Source organism: Myotis myotis, unplaced genomic scaffold (genome assembly GCF_014108235.1).
Source record: "Myotis myotis isolate mMyoMyo1 unplaced genomic scaffold, mMyoMyo1.p scaffold_m19_p_4, whole genome shotgun sequence".
NCBI classification, from domain to species: domain Eukaryota; kingdom Metazoa; phylum Chordata; class Mammalia; order Chiroptera; family Vespertilionidae; genus Myotis; species Myotis myotis.
In genome coordinates this window covers 98,806,164-98,827,720 of record NW_023416346.1, presented here as the reverse complement: position 1 = coordinate 98,827,720, position 21,557 = coordinate 98,806,164, and the positions used below count along the sequence as shown (strand labels likewise).

The following is a 21,557-nucleotide window of genomic DNA, read 5'->3' as shown; positions in this document are numbered from 1 at the left end:
GGGCTGAGGTAACAGCCTGGGCAGCTGCAAGGGCCTACCCTTGCACGAATTTCATGTGTTGGGCTTCTAGTATCCTATATAATAAAAGCCTAATATGCTAAGTATCTGGTCAACTGGCCAGCAATTCAACCAATCAAAGCATAATATGCTAATGATATGCTAAGACCGCTCAATTCCTTGCTATGACATGCACTGACCACCAGGGTTCAGAAAGTCTATTGGTGGACCTGTCCCTATGATGTGCACTGACCACCAGGTGGCATACAGTCAACCAGTAGGTTAGCTTGCTGCTGGGGTCCAGCCAATCAGGAATGAGTGAGATGGGCTGGACACACCCTGGAGCTCTCCCGCATCCCTCCTTGGCTCCAATTGTGCACCAGTGTGGTCCCTCAGCCTGGCCTGTGCCCTTTTGCAATCCAGGACCCCTTGAGGAATGTCAGAGAGCCGATTTTGGCCCCATCCTGCTCAATGCAGGAGCTGCCCTCTGGTGGTTAGTGCACTACCACAGTGGGAGAGTCTCTCAGCCAGAAGCTGGGCTTATGGCTGTCATGTGCAGTGGTGGTGGTGGGAGCCTCTCCTGCCTCTGTAGCAGCGCTAAGTATGTCTAACTGACAGCAGGGAGTGGGCCTAAGCCATCAGTCGGACATCCCCCAAGGGCTATGAGAGGGCACACGTTGGGCTGAGGGACCCCCCCACACACAAGTGCATGAATTTTGTGCACCAGGCCTCTAGTATATCATAATTCACTTATTTAAAACTAGAGGCCTGGTGCATGAATTTGTGCATCATGGGATCCCTTGGCCTGGCCTGTGGGATCAAGCTAAAATTGGCACTCTGACATCCCTCAAGGGGCCTCAGATTGCGAGAGGGTGCCGGCTAGGCTGAGGGGCCCCACCAATGCACTATCAGAGCTAGGGAGGGACACGGGAGGTTGGCCAGCTGAAGAGGGACTGCAGGAAGGCTCCAAGGCATGTCTGGCCCATCTCACTCAGTCCCTATTGGCCGGACCCCAGCAGCAAGCTAACCTACCAGTCAGAGCATCTGCCCCCTGGTGGTCAGTGCACATCATAGCGACTGGTGGACCGGTTGACTGTTTTCCCTTTGGTGGTCAGTGCACGTCATAGCAAGCAGTTGAGTGGCCTTAGCATATCATTAGCATATTATGCTTTGATTGGTTGAAGGAATGACCAGACACTTAGCATATTAGGCTTTTATCATATAGGATAGTTTATTCTTTGTCAGATATACATCAATAAAATGTTTTTACTAGTAAATGCAAAAAAAATTAACTGTATTTGTTACAGTGTTAGTTCCTAATTTTTCCAATATAACAAAGCAAAACTATGTCAGTAAAGTAGGCTTTCAGATGGTCTAGATCAGTGGTCGGCAAACTGTGGCTCACGAGTCACATGTGCCTTTTTGGCTGCTTGAGTGTGGCTCTTCCACAAAATACCGACTTATGCGCATGGGCCACGAAGTTTCAATCGTACTGTACGTGCACGCCCGCACAGGGTATTTTGTGGAAGAGCCACACTCAAGGGGCCAAAGAGCCGCATGTGGCTCGCAAACCGCAGTTTGCCAACCACTGGTCTAGATCATTTTTTCAGCTTCACATTTGCTAGATAATAGACAACAAACAACATTGTAAATAATGCGCAAACGTAAAGAATCAAAAAGGAAATATCAACATTTTTTTAAATAAATCTTTACTGTTCAGATTATTACAGTTGTTCCTATTTTCCCCCTGCATAGCTCCCCTCCACCCAGTTCCCTCCCAACCCTCTGCCCTTACCCCCCCCCACTGTCCTAATCCATAGGTGTACAATTTTTGTACAGTCTCTTCCCACACCCCCACACCCCTTTCCCCCCCGAGAATTGTCAGTCCACTCCCTTTCTATGCCCCTGATTCTATTATATTCATCAGTTTACTCTGTTCATCAGATTTTTTATCCACTTGATTTTTAGATTCACTTGTTGATAGATATGTATTTGTTGTTCATAATTTTTATCTTTACCTTTTTCTTCTTCCTCTTCTTAAAGAATACCTTTCAGCATTTCATATAATACTGGTTTGGTGGTGATGAACTCCTTTACCTTTTTCTTATCTGTGAAGCTCTTTATCTGGCCTTCAATTCTGAATGATAGCTTTGCTGGATAAAGAATCTTGGTTGTAGGTTCTTGCTATTCATAACTTTGAATATTTCTTGCCACTCCCTTCTGGCCTGCATAGTTTCTGTTGAGAAATCAGCTGACAGTTGTATGGGTACTCCCTTGTAGGTAACTGACTGTTTTTCTCTTGCTGCTTTTAAGATGCTCTCTTTGTATTTTTCCCTTGGCATTTTAATTATGATGTGTCTTGGTGTGACCCTCTTTGGATTCCTTTTGTTTGGGGTTCTCTGCGCTTCCTGGACTTGTAAGTCTATTTCTTTCACCAGGTAGGGGAAGTTTTCTGTCATTATTTCTTCAAATAGGTTTTCAATATCTTGCTCTCTCTCTTCTTCTGGCATCCCTATAATTTGGATGTTGGGATGCTTGAAGTTGTCCCAGAGGCTCCTTACACTATCTTCATATTTTTGGATTCTTTTTTCTTTTTGCTTTTCCGGTTGGGTGTTCTTTACTTCTTCGTATTTCAAATCTTTGACTTGATTCTTGGGATCCTCTTGTTTGCTGTTGAATCTCTGTATATTATTCTTTATTTCAGTCAGTGTATGCTTAATTTCTAGTTGGTCTTTTTTCATATCCTCGAGGGTCTCACTAAATTTATCAGCGGTTTCTAGAAAATTCTTGAAAAACCTTAAAGGTGTGGTTTTGAACTCTATATCCAGTAGTTTTCTTTTCTCCATTTCTGTCATTTGTGATCTGTTTCTTTGTCTCTGCATTTTTTATGCTTCCCTGTGCTGATAGAGTGGCTTTGTGTGCTAGGTGTCCTATAGGGCCCAGTGGCTCAGCGTCCCCAATTACCTGAGTTGGACACTCTTGGTGCACCCCTTTGTGGTCTTTGTGCACAGTCTTGTTGTAGTTAAGCCTTGATTGTTGTAGGTATCACTGGGCTTAATTGACCTCCAGGCCAATTGGCTGTGAGAATCAGCTGTGTCTACGGTGGGAGAACTTCTGTGCTGAAGACACCCTTCTGGGGCAAGACTTGCTTCAGTGGGGCTTTGGTGCTCACTGAGTCTTCCCCCTCAGTGTATCCCTTATGGATCTGAGGAGTTGTAATCTGGGTGGTTTAAATCTGACCACTGGGTACACTGGCTCTTGGTTCTAAGGAGGTGCTAGTTTAGCCTCTCCCTGAGGCTACCCAGCAGGAGCTATGAAGAGATCTCTAGATTCCCCTTCCTTGTTTGGGGTTTGGAGGTGCACAGATGAGGCCCATCTGTGAAGCAATGCAGGCTGCTGTGGGGCCGTGGGCCTTCTTTTGGATGTTCTGGGTTTTTCTTACCCAGCTGCAGTTTGTTAGGTAATTTTAAATCTCAAAGGGCCAGCCCATTCATATGCAAAAGCCTCTGCTGGCAGCTAGGGTGGGGCGGGGTCTCAGGGAATCAATAGGGTGGAGCAAGCAGCTATGGCTGATCCTTAGTCCTGCCCTAAGTGGTCCCACGTCTCAGTGTCTCTGGTAATCACTGCAAGCACCTCTGAGAGAAAGCCGCCTTCGAGTTCTGCCCACTGCCAGACAGTCCAGTTTCTCCCCTGGGAAAGCATCTGAGGGAAGCATATGAGTCTGGGTCCCCAGAGACTTGCTCGGAACTGGAGTCAGGGCAGTCGGGAGCTTGTGCCTCCCTCCGGATTGCAAAAGACACCGGCGTCCTCTGTTGCCAGCCCCTTTCAGTGCGTGCTCCAGCCTCCGTACCTCTGCACTTTACTTCCGCACCTCCTCTGAGCCTCAGTGTGCTTTTCTCTTTCCTTCTAGTTGTAGAATTTCCACTCAGCCAGCCTTCCTGTGGTTCTGGATGATGTCTGTTTTGTCTTTTAGTTGTATTTTTGAATTGGTTGTGCGAGGCAGCAATTTCAGGTGTTTACCTCTGCTGCCATCTTGGTTTCTCCGGAAATATCAACATTTTAAGTGTAGCTATATTATGAAGGTTAGACAAGAATTATTGTTTCCCATACTTTCCTAATTTTCTCCAATGTGGTTATATGTCTTATTAATTTAAAAAGAATATAGTATTAATATTAATCTCTAATTACTTAGAACTTAATTACATGTGCCAGAATCTAGGAGAAAGGAGACTAAGTGTGATGAGAAAGTAGCTATTCTGAGTTTCTGACTAAGCATTTTTTTGTATGAAAACCCTGAGTCCGGACATCAAGATAAGGATTTGATATTTGGATTCCTACCACAAGTTCCTGCTTTGCTTTAGCCAAGACACATTTTATAAGAACAACTTAGAGTTGAACCAGCAAAAGTTGGTGACCTCTGCCCCTGCCATTTTAAAAGTAATAGGTGATCACTACCCTGCTCTCTATCTCCTGCTCACTTGTGACCTAGGGATGAGACCTTCCCTTCTAGCTCATTGTGCCCCCATCTACATTTCTGAGATCTATAAGTAATAAATATTGTAACTCTACTTCCTTTATTAAGTGTATTGAAACTGTATCTTCAAACAAAATGGCACTGGGGTTTTCACTTCCCCAAAGTGAGAGCTCAGATTTTGAGGAAGTTATCTGCCAAGCCTGTGTGAGTCGCTTGTTTGTGCCTTCTCATTCAAAAGGTCATAATCTGCTTGTTCTTAATTTAATACACTAGCTATGGATTTCCAACACACAAAGAAAGATTAGTTTCAGCTTGCAAATAAACCCTAAAATAGATAACCTACATATATCTATTCAATAGTTAACTATAATTTTTCTACTCTCATTTCAACAATTGTCAAGATTATTTTTACAAATTATGAATAGATTAATTTCAATGTCTTAATTTTTCAAACTTCAATTAGGTTAAATGTCTGACAATTTATATACAATTTTTGAAAGTGTAGTTAACTCACATTTTAAGTGCCTATTATGGTTCAGTTGATTCATATATTGTCTCTTTCAGTTGAAATAATATTTACTATAAGTTGATAGTCTGCAGTCCATGGAAATATTGCTGAGCTAGAAATAATAAGACCAGGGTTATAATTCCTGCTTGTATGCTCTATATGTAGTACTTAGTTCATTCAACAAAAGTTGATTAAATTCTATGAGCCAGACACAATTTTAGGTGTAAGAGTTTGCACCCTTAAAGAAAACAGACACTCATCTCTGCCCTAGTGGAGCATACATTCTAGTGGGTGCAGGGAATACATGGTAAACATTTGCCAGACATTTCTTCTGAACCACTTCTAAATCCCCTCAAATTAACATCTTACTCCAGCCAATAGTACAGCAAATAGTTCCATGCAGGTTGTGACCTGCATCAGACAGTGTTTTGCCTCAGGCCTGCACTATATACAGAGTTTGCTGCTCTGAGTAACCTACCTGTACACAGGCATGCATATCTCAGTAGGGTAGGGGAGTTAAAGATTTTAGGCCATCTTTACTAATACTTTTCCTTGTGTTTATTTCATATGACACCTTAAAAAGTTCTAGCAGAATCAAGTGCCAGTACATTATAGTGATAGTATACTATATTAGAAGTATGACTCCAATATTATATGTTTCACTGCTCAAAACTTTTAAGCTTTACTCCTTTCCACATCAGAAAAAGCTGATGAAGTTTTGTGTGCTCCCTTTTGTGTTCTAGCACCTAGTTCAATTTGTGCAAGTCCTGGTTCATGTGAGAAAATGCTCATACTAGCCCCATCCTCTAACCACATTAAGAATCCCAAGCCAATCTCCTTTTCCTACTTTTTCAGCCATTTTTTGGACCTACTTGGGATCCTCCCCTAATTAATATGCCCAGAAAACCTCATTATTTGAGTAATAAACTTTTTCCTGCCCTCTCTGTGGTATAATCACTCTGGACATACAAATCAAATATTGGGTAAGGGTTCATTCAGTATCTATGGGGTAACTACAACATAGACAATCTGAAAACTATCCTTCCATTGGCTTTCCTTCCTTTCACATTTCACTCTGTTTCTTTTGTACTCCTGATCACTGGGGTCATATTTCAATACTAGAGACCTGGTGCATGAATTAGTGTACCAGTGGGGTCCCTCAGCCTGGCCTGTGGGATCGAGCTGAACTTGGCTCTACAACATCCCAGGAGGGGTCCTAGATTGTGAGAGGGTGCATGCCAGGCCGAGGGACCCTACTGGTGCACGATCTGGGCCCGGGAGGGACATAGGAGGTTGGCCAGGCAGGGAGGGACTGTGGGAGAGCTCCAGGGTGTGTCCAGCCCATCTTGCTCAGTCCCAATCGGCCAGACCCCAGCAGCAAGCTAACCTACCAGTCAGAGCATCTGTCCCCTGGTGGTCAGTGCACGTCATAGCCAGTGGTTGAGCAGCTTTAGCATATCATTAGCATATTATGCTTTGATTGGTTGAATGGACAACCAGACGACCAGACACTTAGCATATTAGGCTTTTATTATATAGGATAAACCACAGTGAAACAACTAGAGCAAAAATTCTAGGGAAGGAGCATATTCAAGGGATAATAAGGATGATGATGTGGCTATTGTCAAATGAACAAGGGTTCAAGTATTAGGACCAACACACAAAGAAAGATTAGTTTCATCTTGCAAATAAACCCTAAAATAGATAACCAAGTAAGAGAACAGTGAGATGACAGGGGATAAAAGTAAACCATATAGAACTTAAGCTTTTTCTCTAAGTGAGATTATGAACCTTTGTAAACACTTGAACAGAGTGATGACACAATCTGCTTATGTAATGGTTGGGAGAGGGCAAGTATAGAAGAAGGAAAAGCAGTTGGAAAACTATTGTGGTAATTCAGGATAGGCATGAGGGTAAGTTTTACAAGGGAACTCATGATTCACTTTTTTAAAAAATGATATTCTCTCATGTATTAAAATTCCCATGCAACCTTTTTCTTAAAGATTTTATGGGATTAGCTCTGCTGGTGTGGCTCAGTGGTTGAGCATTGACCAGGAGGTCACAGTTCAATTCCTGGTCAGGGCACATGCCCAAGTTGTGGGCTCCATCCTCAGTAGGCCTTTCAGGAGGCAGCCAATCAATGATTCTCTCATCATTGATGTTTCTATCTCTCTCTCTTTCTCCTTTCCTCACTCTGAAAATCAATAAAATTTTTTTAAGATGTCTATGGAATTAGAAAAATGAAATAAGACTTATGAAAGCTATATGACAAACTGAAAACTAAAAATAGGTAGCTTTCTGGATTTTTTATTTATACTACGCACATTCGAAGTGCTATGATAATATTTACAACACCCAACTTGTAGATAAGGAAGGTAGACCAAGTTGCCCAATTTACAATGCTAGTGAGAAACAGAGCTGGAATTTCCACTTAATTGCCTGGCATCAAAGCTTCTATTCTTAGACACCACACTGTACAGCTTATAATATACTTGAAAATCAGATCTCTTAGTCACAGAAAATGGGATATATGTTCATGGCATTTTGTGTAGTTATTGGTTCATTCCTTACCTTTTCCAGCTGTCATTCTTTCAGAGCCTAGGAACTAAACTGTATCTGGCTTATAATAAAGACTAGAGGCCTGGTGCACAAAAATTTGTGCACTGGGGGGGAGGGAGGTACCTCAGCCAGGCCTATGCCCTCTCTCAGTCTGGGACCCCTTGGGGGATGACCACCTGCTGGCTGAGGCCTTCTCCTCAGGGGATTGGGCCGAAGATGGCAATCAGACATCCCTCTGGCAGCCTGGCAGCCCTCAGGGGATGTCCACTTGCCAGCGGGGAGCAGACCTAAGCTGCAGTCGGACATCCTTAGTGCTGCTGAGGAGGGAGGAGAGGCTCCCACCACCACCGTTGTACTGGCAGCCATCAGCCTGGCTTGTGGCTGAAGAGAGCTCCCCCATGTGGGAACACACTGACCACCACAGGGCAGCTTCAGCATCTGCCCCTTGGTGGTCAGTGTGTGTCATAGTGACCAGTCATTCCCAGTCTTTCTACTGTTAGGGTCAGTTAGCATATTACCCTTTTACTATATAGGATAGAGGCCTGGTGCACGGGTGGGGGCAGGCTGGTTTGCCCTGAATGGTGTACCGGATCAGGGTGGGGGTCCTGCTTGGGTGCCTGGCCAGCCTGGATGAGGGGCTGATGGCTGTTTTCAGGCTGCCTGCACCCCCTTTAGGGTTGGGGTCCCCACTGGGGTGCCTGGCCAGCCTGGATGAGGGGCTGATGGCTGTTTTCAGTCTGCCCGCACTCCCTTAAGGGTGGGGGTCCTCACTGGGGTGCCTGGCCAGCCTGGATGAGGGGCTGAGGGCTGTTTTCAGGCTGGCCAAGCCTGAACTGAAGCTCCCAGTCTCTCCTTTTTTTCTTTTTTCTTTTTTTATTCTGGGATTTATTTACCTTCTGTAATTGAAACTTTATTGTGGCTTCAGCTCCGAGGCCGGCTGGCTGAAAGCAGGTTTCTGGGGTTTGTTTAGCTTCTATAATTGCAACATTGTTGCTTAGACTGGAGCTCAGGGCCTGGCTGCAGCAGGCAGGGAACCTTGGCTTCCTCCATTACTGGAGCAAGCAAGCCTCCTGTTCGCTTCAGCTGCCTGGCTGCTGGCCGCCATCTTGGTTGGCAGTTAATTTGCATATCGCCCTGATTAGCCAATGGGAAGTGTAGCGGAGGTATGGTTAATTACCATGTTTGTCTATTATTAGATAGGATGTTTTGATTAACAGATAAATCTAGTTTAATTTCATAGCTACAGTGGGGCCTTGATTTACGAGTGTCCCAACTAACGAGTTTTTTGAGATACCAGCTGTCTCTCGGCCAATTTTTTGCATTGAGTTGATAGAGTAATTTGAGTTAATGAGCTCCTTAATGAGCTCGGTCTCGGAACAAATTAAACTCGTAAGCCAAGGCCCCATTGTATTCATAATAATATAGTATCAAAATATAAATATATTACTTATAATGATACGCATTTCTCTTTCTGAAATGTTAAAACTATGACAAGTGTTTATATTTGCAGAGTGTTAAAATTTACACTACCCATGCCTTATTTTATCCCCATGAAAAATAACTCTGGTAGTGTATAGGACAAAAATGATTGTGGGTTTTTTTATTCAATTGAACTATCAGTATCCTTGTTCATTTGATTTATTAAATGTTAATTTTTTACTATGAGCCAGTCCAAATTTCTCCAGTTCAAAATCAAATTCTCTCATAAGAGTTTTGCTTCCCCCTCCATGTCTCTTACAAGCAAAGGTTTCTGTATGCATATAAGAGACAGGAATTAAATTGTTAAATGTTATCTTGCATAAAACATATGCTTATTGTAATACTTTAAACAATAAAGAACTTAAAAAAACAAAAATTATCTTTATTATTATATGGACTGTTACTATAAACTAAGAGTTATAAATAAGCAATTTACATTTAATATACAATTGTATGCTTAAAAACAACTAATTACAATAAACTTGTTGTAATTTAAAATTAATATTCACATTATCCAGAAAATATATTGATAAGAAAATAAGGAGCCAGAAACACCAATCAGAAAGAATATATGCAACCCTATGTTCATAGCAGCCTTATTTATAACTAGAGGCCTAGTGCACGAATCCCTTGGCCTGGCTTGTGCTCTCTCACAATCTGGGACCCTGCAGGGGATGTCGGAGAGCCAGTTTCAGTCCAATCTCCACAGGTCAGGCCGAGGGACCCCTAGTATGCATATAAGATCTTGGTTAATCTCTTCCCAATCTCCCCCTCCTCCTTCCCTCTGAGATTCATCAGTCTATTCCATGTTTCCAAGCCTGTGCATTGAGTGTCTGCCCCCTGGTGGTTAGTGTGCATCATAGCTACTGGTCAAACGGTTGAACGGTCAAATGGTCACTTAAGCTTTTATATATATAGATGGTGAAGATCTGGAAACATCCCAAGTGCCCATCAGTAGATATGGATTAAAAAACTTTGATGCAGCTCTTGGGCTGACATCTTGGCAAGGCAGCAGCGTATCTCTGTTCTGCGAGTCCTGCAATGCCACCCAAGGACGACAAGAAGAATAAAGGTTCTGGAAATTTGGCCAAGAAAGACAAAGACCCCTTGAACAAGTCAGGGAGCAAGGCCAAAAAAGAAGAAATGGTTCAAAGGCAAAGTTCAGGACAAGCTCAATAACCTGGTCTTATTTGACAAAGCCACATATGACAAGCTCTGTAAGGCAGTTCCCAACTACAAGCTTATAACCCCAGCTGTAGTCTCTGAGAGACTAAATATTTGCAGCTCCTTGGCCAGGGCAGCCCTTTAGGAGCTCCTTAGTAAAGGGCTTATAAAACTAGTATCAAAGCATGGAGCTCAAGTGATTTGCACCAGAAACACCAAAGGTGGGGATGCCCTAGCTGCTGGAGAAGATGCATGAACAGCAGGTCTCACCAGCTGTACATTTTGAAAAATAAAACTTTATTTAAAAAAAACACTTTTATACATTTACAAAATGGAATACTATGCAGCTATAAAAAAGGATATCTTCCTTTGAGACAACATGGAGGGAACTGGAGAGTATTATGCTAAGCAAAACAAGCCAGTTAGAGAAAGATAAATATCACATTATCTTGCTTATATGTGGAATCTAATGAATAAAATAAACTGATGAACAAAAAAGATCCAGAACCATTGAAGCATGACATATTTCAGAGGGAAGGGGGGATGGGAAGAGATTAACCAATGAACTTATATGCATATATGTATAACCCATGGACAGGCAATACTGCGGGGAAGAACTGGGGAAGGAGCAGTGGCAGAGTAAAGGGGGTCAATGCGGGGGGGAAGGAGGATATCTGTAATTTTCAACAATAAAGATAATTTTTTAAAAGCCTTTACTGCTAATGTAATTTAAAATAAAATTAATTGGATGCCAAATGAACGTAATTAAGAATTCTTCTTTTTATATAACTTTTTTTGGATTTTATTTTGCATTAACACCCTTTTTGTCCTGCTAGATTTTCTTTCTTAATTTATTTCTAAACATATTTGAATTACAGTTTACATTCAATATTATTTTGTATTAGTTTCAGGTATAAAGCATAGTAGAAAGACAATCATATACTTTACAAAATGCCCTCCCCTACCCTAATATTTCCAGTACCCACCTGGCACCATATATAGTTATTACAATACTAGGGGCCCAGTGCACGAATTCATGCACCTTGACAGGAACTGTGGGCTGCGAGGCTGTGGTGGGCACAGGGGCGGGTCTTGGCCCATCCTCCACACCCCTGCCTGGCCCCTCTCCCTGCAGCCCCCAGTCCCTGGTCTGCCGTCAGCCCTGATCTCGTTGCCGCCACTCCCATGCACTGACAGCACTGGCCCTGCTCACACCCGCTGACGGCATGGAGTGATTGGGGCTAGCACCAGAAGCAGGTGCAAGTGGGGCCAGTGCCATCAGCATTAGTGGATGAGAGTGGCAGCTGCTGCCCCAATTGCCCCTCAGGGGCAGGGGGAGGTGCAGAAGCCCCGAGGGGCAATCGGGGCCCACAGCTGCCGCTTGCACCCACTGACGGCACAGAGCGATTGGGGCCAGCACTAGGTGCTGGTAGCGGGTGCAAGTGGCAGCTGTTGTTGGCAGTGGGTGTGAGCAGGGCCAGCACCAGCAGCAGGTGTGAGCACCAAGTGGAACCCCGGCCTGCAGGAGTAAAGATATTTCAGTAACCACTAGAGGCTCGCCCCAATGACAGCAACCAGCACTCCACCTTGGTCTGGTGCCCCCACTCACCCGCTCCACCATCCTGCCAAGGCCAATGTCTGCCATGTTCCGCGTGCATCCCCTGGTGGTCAGCGCTTGTCATAGCAACCAGTTGTTTGGTTGTTCGGTTGTTCTGCTGTTCAATTTGCACATTAAGGTTTTATATATATAGATTATGGACCTATTTTCTGTGCTATACTTTACATACTCATGACTATTTTGTAATTACCAATCTGTACCTCTCAAACTTTCACTTTTCCACTCAGTGCATCAAATTCTTCCCTCTAGCAACCATCAGTCTGTTCTCTATACCTGTGAGTCTGTTTCTGTTTTGTTTGTTAATGTATACTGTTCTTTATATTTCACATTAATGTGAAATTATATGCTATTTTTCTTTCTCTGAATGACTTATTTAATTTAGCATAATACCCTCTATGTCCATCCATGTAGTCCAAATGGTAAAATTGCTTTATTTTTTATGGCCAAGTAATAGGCTGTCCTATATATGTACCACTGCTTTTTATCCACTTATGGGCACTTGGGTTGCTTTCATATCTTGACTATTATAGATAATGCTGCAATGAACATAGAGATGCATATATTCTTTTGAATTAGTATTTTGTGTTTCTTCAGATATATATCCAGAGGTAGAATCAATGTGTCATAAGGCAGTGCGATTGCAAATTTTATGAGTAAACTCTAAACTGTTTTCCACAGTGACTGCACTAATCTGCATTCTCGCCAATAATGCAAGAGGGTTCCTTTTCTCCACATCCTCCTCAACACTTGTCATTTCTGGATTTATTGGTGATAGTCATTCTGACAAGCGTGAGGTGATATATCATTCTGGTTTTAATTTGCATTTCTCTGATGATTAGTGTTGAGCATTTTTTCATATGTCTAGTAGCTATCTATATGTCCTTTTTGAGGAGTGTCTATTCAGGTTCTTTGCCCATTTTATAATTGGATTGTTTGTTTTTTCAGGTATTGAGTGGTGTGTGTACTTTAAAAATATGGATATTAAACCCCTATCAGATGTATCATTGGAGAATATATTCTTCCAATCAGTGGGTTTTCTTTTCATTTTGTTAATAGTTTCCATTGCTATGCAAAAACAGTTTAATTTGATGTAGTCCTATTCATTTTTTTCTTTCATTTCCTTTGTATGAGGATATATATCAGAAAATGTATTATTACAAGAAATGTCTGAAATTTTACTGTCTATGTTTTTTTCTAAGAGTTTTATTTTTGCTTGCAGTTTTACTTTGAAGTATTTAATCTAATTTGAGTTCATTATTGTTCATGTTTTAAGAAGGTGGTCTAGTTTCATTTTTTGCATGTATCTGTCCATTTAGCTCATTTACTAAATACACTGTCTTGAACTGATTATATGTTCTTGCCTACTTTGTCAACTATTAATTGACTTTTTAGGTGTAGGAACATTCACCACTATCAGCATTATAGTTTACTTCTTGGGTGGTCCCCTTGCTTTATTAGAATTGAGGGTAGCCGAAACCGGTTTGGCTCAGTGGATAGAGCGTCGGCCTGCGGACTGAGAGGTCCCAGGTTCGATTCCGGTCAAGGGCATGTACCTGGGTTGCGGGCACATCCCCAGTAGGAGATGTGCAGGAGGCAGCTGATCGATGATTCTCTCTCATAGATGTTTCTAACTCTCTATTCCTCTCCCTTCCTCTCTGTAAAAAATCAATAAAATATATTTGAAAAAAAAAAAGAATTGAGGGTAAATCTGAAGGGATAACCACTAGGAATCAGATTGTGATGGAGAAGAGGGGAGGAGCAACCAGTACTTGGTTGACAGGCTGAGTTCCTACTTAGAACACCTAAGTAGAATTCCCAACCAGTGGCTTTGCATATCTGCATAGCCAATACAGTGGCATAGTCTGACCAGGAAACTTGGCAGGGTGCAGGTTTGCCTAAATTAGGACCTCAAACAAAAGGCCTTGGCAGCCCTGGAGCCTAGTCTACCACTCTATCAAGGTGTGGGAGCTAATTCAAAACCTTGGCCACTGCTATGTCTAGCTCCTGGTCCCACCCAACCAGAAAGCCTGGCCAGAGCATCTAGGAAGCTGCTTAGTCCAGCAGCATTTAAGTGGAGAATTCAGCAAGCAGCACCGCTGATCTGCAGAGCAAAGAATGTGCCCCTGTTTGGTCAGGAAACTTGAGGGCAGTGATTCACTAGCTTTGGAGCTATTTTTGCTGCTCCAGCCAGACAAGGCTGACAATTGTTGAGTGTAGCTCCTGGCCCTACCCAACCAAGAAGACTGGGCAGAGCACCTGGAAAACGCCTTAGTTTTCCCTGTCTAAAGAGCCAAGATGCCATCTCTTTCTGTCCAGAGAGCATGGTGCATAGTTCTGCCTAATTAACTTACCAAACATGTGGAGTGTCAACCCTGGTCTCTATTCTGCAACCTCACACAGGCAGGGAAGGTAATGGGTAGGTAGGTTTACTGCTGAATAGTGCCTCCAACCCTGCCTAAGCAAAAATTTTCGTAGCCCACCCTGCAGTCCTGATGACAGTAGCATTTGAGTGGATTCCAGGCCAGAAGCTCTGTATATGAAGATCTAAGACAGAGGGCCTCTCTCTCTAGTTCTAATTGGATCCACACAAAAAAGAGCATTTCTGACCCTGTGGTCTGTTCTGAAGCCCCAATTAGGCAGGGAGCTAATTTATAGCTCAATCTAAAGCTTAATATAGCCTTCAGCCCATCCAGACAAAAATGCCTAACCAGGGACTCTCTGTAGCCCAAGCAGCCAAAGGACAGGTAAAGAAAAAAAAAAAAAAAGCCTGCCCTAGATGTTATAGCCCACCCCATGCTCAGGAGCCCTGCCTGCCACACTCTGCATTTTGACCTTTGCAGATGAAACAAAAGCAGAGGCCAGGGCTAAGGGTTTGAACAGTCCTAGGAGAATCAGTAACTGAATTGGGGGAGGGGCCTTTTGCCCTATTATCCTGGAAAACTGGTACATTCTCAGCAAAGGAGAGCTGATTGAAACTCCAGGTTTCCAGCAGATCCCACTGGATTGCATACAAGAATCTCTGACCAGCCAAGGGCAGAGTAATATTTTGGGCCACTTGCAGAGGAGTTTCTCTGTGACAGGGAAACACACCAACTACATTCCCTAAAATCTGAACAGCACCTCCCCCACCTAAAGCCCTTTCAGAAACAAACTTCTGAGTGATTAAGATTGACAGCTGGCTAACAGGCAAAGGCAGGCAGAGGCAGAGCCCTGAGAACCAGGGGAAGTTTACTGGCCCAGTCCTGGGCCCTATGCTACTAAAAAACCTACTTTGGAGGGCAGATCGCCCCTCCTGCTGGCAGCCAAGTCCTGTGGAGATAGATACAAACTGTGGATCACTTGGAGCTTCAAGCAGGTTGCTGAAAGCCAGAGGAGGACAGTTCCTGACACTGGTTAGCACCTAAGTACCTCCTGGGAGGCACAGAATTGGCAGATAAAACAGTCAGCAACAATCATCAGAAGTGTAGGATACATTTGTTTATCTTCTCCTTAGTTTCCTTTGCCTTAGGAGATGTATCTGTAAACACATTGCTATGAGAGATGTCTGAGATTTTGCTGCCTATAGTTTCTTCTAGGATTTTTATGGTTTCATGACTTACATTTAAGTCTTTTATCCATTTTTAGTTTATTCTTGTGTATGGTGTAAGTTGGTGGTCTAGTTTCATTTTTTTGCATGTATCTGTCCAATTTTCCCAACATCATTGATTGAAGAGACTCTCTTGATTCCATTGTATGCTCTTGCCTCCTTTGTCAAATATTAACTGAGCATAATGGCTTGGGTCAATTTCTTGGGTCTCAGTTGTGTTCCATTGATCTATATACCTATTCTTGTGCCAGTACCAGGCTGTTTTGATTACAGTGGCTTTGTAGTATAACTTGAAATCTGGTATTGTGATTCTTCCAACTTTGTTTTTCTTTCTCAAGCTTGCTGCAGCTATTCAGGGTCTTTTTTGATTCCATATAAATTTTTGGAGTATTTGTTCTAGCTCTGTAAAATATGCCATTGGTATTTTAATAGGGATTGCATTGAAACTGTATGTAGATTGCCTTGGTTAGTATAGACATTTTAATGATGTTGATTCTACCAATCCATGAACATGGTAAATTCTTCCACTTGTTTATATCTTCTTCTATCTCTTTTTTCAAAGTCCTGTCGTTTCCTGAGTACAAAATCAAAAGCTTCTGCACAGCAAAAGAAACTATCAACAAAATGTAAAGGGAGCCCACTGTATGGGAGAACATATTTGGCAATGATACATATGATAAAGGGTTAATATCCAAAATATATAAGGAACTGATACAACTTAATAAAAGATAAACATTCCAATTAAAAAATGGGCAAATGACCTAAATAGACACTTCTTTAAAGAGGACATACAGATGGCCAAGAGACATATGAAAAAATGCACAAAGTCACTGATCACCAGAGAGATGCAAATTAAAATAACAATGAGGTATAACCTCAGACCTGTCAGAGTGGCTACCATCAACAAACTAACCAATGAAATGGGCTGGCAAGGACGTGGAGAAAAGGGAACCCTAATACACTGCTGGTGTGAATGCAGACTGGTGCAACCATTATGGAAAATAGTGTGGAGTTCCCTCAAAAAATTAAATATGGAACTACCATTTGACCCAGTGATCCCACCTCTAGGAATATATCCTAATAATCCCGAAACAATAATTAGAAAGAATGTATGCACCCCTATGTTCATAGCAGCACAATTTACAATAGCTAAGATCTGGAAACAGCCCAAGTGCCCATCAGTAGATCAGTGGATAAAAAAGCTGTGGTATATTTATACCATGGAATACTATGCAGCAGTGAAAAAGAAGGATCTCTTACCCTTTGAGACAGCATGGAGAGACCTGGAGAGTATCATGCTAAGTGAAATAAGTCAGTCAGAGAAAGACAAGTATCACATGATTGCACTCATATGTGGAATCTAAGTAACAAAATAAACTGATGAATGGAGTGGATCCAGAGACATAGAAGCATACAAGAAACTGTGGAATTTCAGAGGGAAGGTGGGGGAGGTGGGTGGGTAGGAGATAATCAACCAAAGACCTTGTAGGCATATATGCATAACCCAGGGACACAGACAATAGGGTGCTGAAGGCCTGGGGCTGGGGGCCGGGGACAGGCTGGAAGGGGTCAATGCGGGGGGGGGGGGGGAAGGGGCACTTATGTAATACTTTCAACAATAAAGAATTATTTTAAAAAATGAAGAATAGGATACAAAGGGAGATCCCTTGGAGCACAAAACTCAGCTAATGGAACTCCACTTTTCCCCCCTCTTTTTTCATTTTTTTCTTCTCCTATTTTTTTAAAAAGTTTCTTCTTCCTTTCTTTTTGTTTATCTTATTTATCTGCTTTATTGATCTGTTATTATTCTAGCCTCCATTGTTTCATTCATCTATCAAATTTTCCTCTTTCTTTTTCCTACTCAATCTTATTTTTCCCCTTTCTCTTTTTTTCTTTCTTTTCCTTTTCCCCTGCTATCTCATCTTATTTTTTAGTTTTCTTATTTTTGGTCTATCTGCTTTCTCCTACATTGTACTTTTCAATTGTTTTGGCATTTGTTTTTTCCTCCTTTATTGTAAATTGTTTTAACTTCCCCTATTCCCCTAATTCTTTATTCTTTCTTTATTTCATATCTGCACCTATATATACACCTTTTTTCCCCCTCCTTTAAAAAAAAACTTCTCTTTTTTTCTTCTATTTCTATCTTTTCCTTTTCCTGTGCTATCTCAACTTCTTTCCTTTTTTATTCTGGATGTATCTGCTTTCTCCTTTATTTTCCTTTTCAAAATATTTTTGGCTTTATTTCTTCCACCTTTATTTTAAACCATTTTTCCTTCCCCTATTCCCCTAATTCTTTATTCTAAATTTCTTTATTTCAAATCTACACCTACATATTCCTTCCCCCTCCCTTTTTTTGTTTGTATGGTTGTTGTTGTTTCTTATTTGGTTGATGGTATTGTTATTTTTCATCTCATATTTTTTCTTTCTTTTTTTCTATCATTCTTGCTCTCTTTCCTCTTTCCTAATTCTCTCTTCTCTGGGAGTTGCTTTTGCTTGGTAGTAGGGGTCTTGTGTATGTTTTAATTTTGCTTCTTTTGTTTCACTTTTTGTTGTGTTGTATTTTGTTCTCTTCTGTCAGCACCTTCACAACAGCTCACAAGAGGGGGTCGGAGGTGAGCCACATAGTATGCCAGCTGAGAGAAGATTCCATTCATGAACAGACAATAATATTCAATACCCAGCTACAACAGGAGAACCCAAAATAATTCTAACAAGCTAATTCACCAGCTCAGTAAATCTAAGAGACTGCCCCACTGGGTCCTACAAAACATCTACTACATAAGATCACCCTACAAATCTGGGAGGCATAGCAGTTTGACGTAATACATAGAAACAAATACAAAGGGGCAGAAAAAAAATGGGGAGACAAAGAAACAAACCCCAAATGAAAGAATTGTGGAAGGCCACAGCAAAGAAAAAGAAAGGCTTTTTTTCCGGTCCTTGCATTTCTAATTGCCCATCATGCCTAAGATTACATGGAGCCCACACACCAATTCAACTGTCAAAAAGAGAAACCTCAACATTGAAAGGCTAATAATTCACAGTAAGAAAACCCTGATTTCTTCAGGTTGTCTTGAGCAGGAAATTAAGGAATTATGTTAGAAATCTGTATGACCAATGTCTTCTAATGTCTCAAATGTTTTACCTGCTATCCCATGAAAAGAACACATTAATTAATTAGGTGCCTGGAAATGAGGTTGAAAGTCTCTCTTGATTTTTGGCCAAAAATTTTCATGAAACAAAATTATAAGTCTACATGTCTACCCTCATATTGATATTGCTTTCTATTCTGTCTTCCAAGCCTTACACCATAACCAGAGTAATGAACATAGGACAGTGGTTAAGAATATTTTCTTTGGAGCCAGAAAAATTTAGATTCTAGAGTTTGATCCATAACTTCCTACCTTTGAGACTTTGAGACATTCATTTAAGATCTCTGATCCTCAGTTTCATGTATACAATGAAGATTATAATCGTATTCCTTACAGAATTAAATGAGATAATCCATTGTAAATATGTAATAAATTGCAGATATAATTGCATAATTTAAAGTATATAAACTTTCTCTATTCATAGAGACAATGAAAAAATTCATTATGAAAGCAGAGCATACTAAAAATCACATGAAATGCAATTTCAACCTGATGGTTGATTGAAGCCCTAATGGAAACAAAACGGTGAAAATAGGTCATATATTAATCTTTACAAAAATAAATCATTTTTATTTATTTTTCTCCATTGAAAAGGCAATATGTATTTATCATGGATAATTTGGAAAGAACACGAAAAGATTACTTACTAGTTCCTAAACATTTTTGAATATAAACTCACAATTCCCACTTTTCTCCACTAGATGACAGTACTGAGTCAAATGGAATGAAGATTTTTCTACTGTATTTCCTACACTGCAGTATGCATCCAGCTTTTCTATTATTTAGTCAATTCTGAGGAGAGAGAGAGAGAAAGAAGAAGGAGGACGAGGAGGAGGAGGAGGAGGAGGAGGAGGAGGAGGAGGAGGAAGAGGGAGGGAAGTGGAGGGAGGGAGGAGGGAGAGGGGAGAGAGGGAGAGCAAGTGAGCATATAACACATGAATAGCTTTAAGGTACAATCAAATAAGTGAATCTGCAAAATTTGAAGCAGCAAAACAGAAAACGAAATGGCTGGTTAATATAGATTGGAAGAAGAATAAAAATATTTTGGGTAGTATTTGTAGACTTTTAATTGAGCACACAGCAACAAAAATTAAAATCTCAAAAATTTTTCAAAAACCTATTGAATTTATATTTCAAATATATATATTTTAAAATAAATTACTGTATAATAAGAATTTAATAATCCAACATATTTTCACCATTTGGCTGCCAGATGCTCAGAGCAAAATTGAACAGCAATTACTATTCCCATTCTTTTTTTCTATATATTTTTGTGATATATCTTTTAAGCTTTTTTGTAACTTTAATGTTTGTATATTTAATTTTAAGCCATCTTTAATTATTATTATGCTTGTGGTAGAAATTATAGGTTTAATATTACTATAACAATTATTTATAAAAAGAAGAAGGATTACTAAATAAAATAAATCAGACCTTAAATGTCACTTTTCTGAGATAATGTGTTGCTTGTATTTTAAAATTTGCCTTCTTATTTTCTACTCATTAAACTAATTACTATTTTTTCAAATCAATAATACCTAGTATCTTTTATGAATTTGTGGTAACAATGATATGTTACTGTTAGCACTATAAATATGTACAATTTTACAATTTTTTTCAATATGATAATATGCATTAAGAGCCATTAAATGTTCTTTAATGATGTACCTAAGGTAGAATAAAGACTTGTGGAAGTGTAGACAAGATATACAGTATAAAGTCCAAAAAGGTAGCCGACAAAGTGGAAATTGTATAAAGAAAAAATGTGGAAAGTAATTTAGTTCCAAATTCTGGTCCTATCAAGAGCAAAATGAATAGTTTTGTATCAGAGTGGATTCCAATTTACTGAATAGGGTCCAGTCATGAGATATGATAAGTGACAGACAATAACACAGTGGGATATGAATATATCCTGGCTATGGAAGGATTCCCAATGTCCCAATGAGAAATCTTTCCAACTAATTAATAGCATGCAAGATGAGAAATAGGATTCCCTCAGTCAAGGAAAACATTGACACAGGCTAGTATCAGGAAACCCTAAAGGGTTGAACTCCTAAGAAAGTTTCATGTCTGAGAAGGAAATTAGAATGCTCAACAAGGCAAACTAAGTAGTTGGATTTAAAATAAGCCCCAGTCCTAACAGGTTTGGCTCAGTGGATAGAGTGTCGGCCTGCAGACTGAAAGGCCCCAGGTTCGATTCCGGTCAAGGGTATGTACCTTGGTTGCAGGCACATCCTCAGTAGGAGGTGTGCAGGAGGCAGTTGATTAATGTTTCTCTCTCATCGATGCTTCTAACTCTCTATCCCTCTCCCTTCCTTCTTAAAAAATAAATAAATAAAATAAAATAAACCCCAATCCTATGGACTGAAGAAATACTGAAGATGGGTTATGCTGTGATTTGGTTGCTGATCGAGTGACTGTGACTCAGCTCTTACCAATTTAGAGCCTGTATGGCAGCATAACAATGTTTGGCCCTACCAAATATTAAAGCCGAGGCTAGTTAGATGTTTTCTGACTCCATTATAGTAGACAGACACTTATAAGTCTGTCAGGCAAGTGAGGTATTTAAGTAAAGAAAGCCATTAGGATATTAGATAAGTTTAAAAAATGGGGAATGATTTAAGGAAGGCAATGTCTTTTGACCTTTTGGTCCATTCCTGTGAATATTCCCCAAGGAAATAATCCAAAGGCAGAAAAACAAGGAAAAGAAAAAGGAGGAAGAGGAGGAATAGCAGAATGAAAAGAGTCCAAAAGGTAAACCAAAAAACAGTTTGCACAAAGAAAATTAGAGAATTGACTACTGTGGACCCTGGCAAAGAAGATTAATTTATGTGAACCCCAAGAAGGAATTTATCTATTGAGATGGACTCTGTATGACCAACCAGGGGCCCACATTTTATTAATAATAAGAGTCCAGTGGTCACTTGCTGACAGGGGTTCCTCACCACATACTTTGCATACCCGAAAAAACCTCAGACTGATTGCTTGGCATCCCATACTATGCCCTGCTTGTTTATGCC

At 40.8% G+C, this 21,557-nt stretch overlaps 1 pseudogene; it reads left to right on the top strand.

Moving 5' to 3' along the window:
- The first annotated feature begins 10,058 nt into the window (after positions 1-10,058).
- On the top strand, positions 10,059-10,437 carry LOC118653801 (annotated as a pseudogene).
- Positions 10,438-21,557: the final 11,120 nt, after the last annotated feature.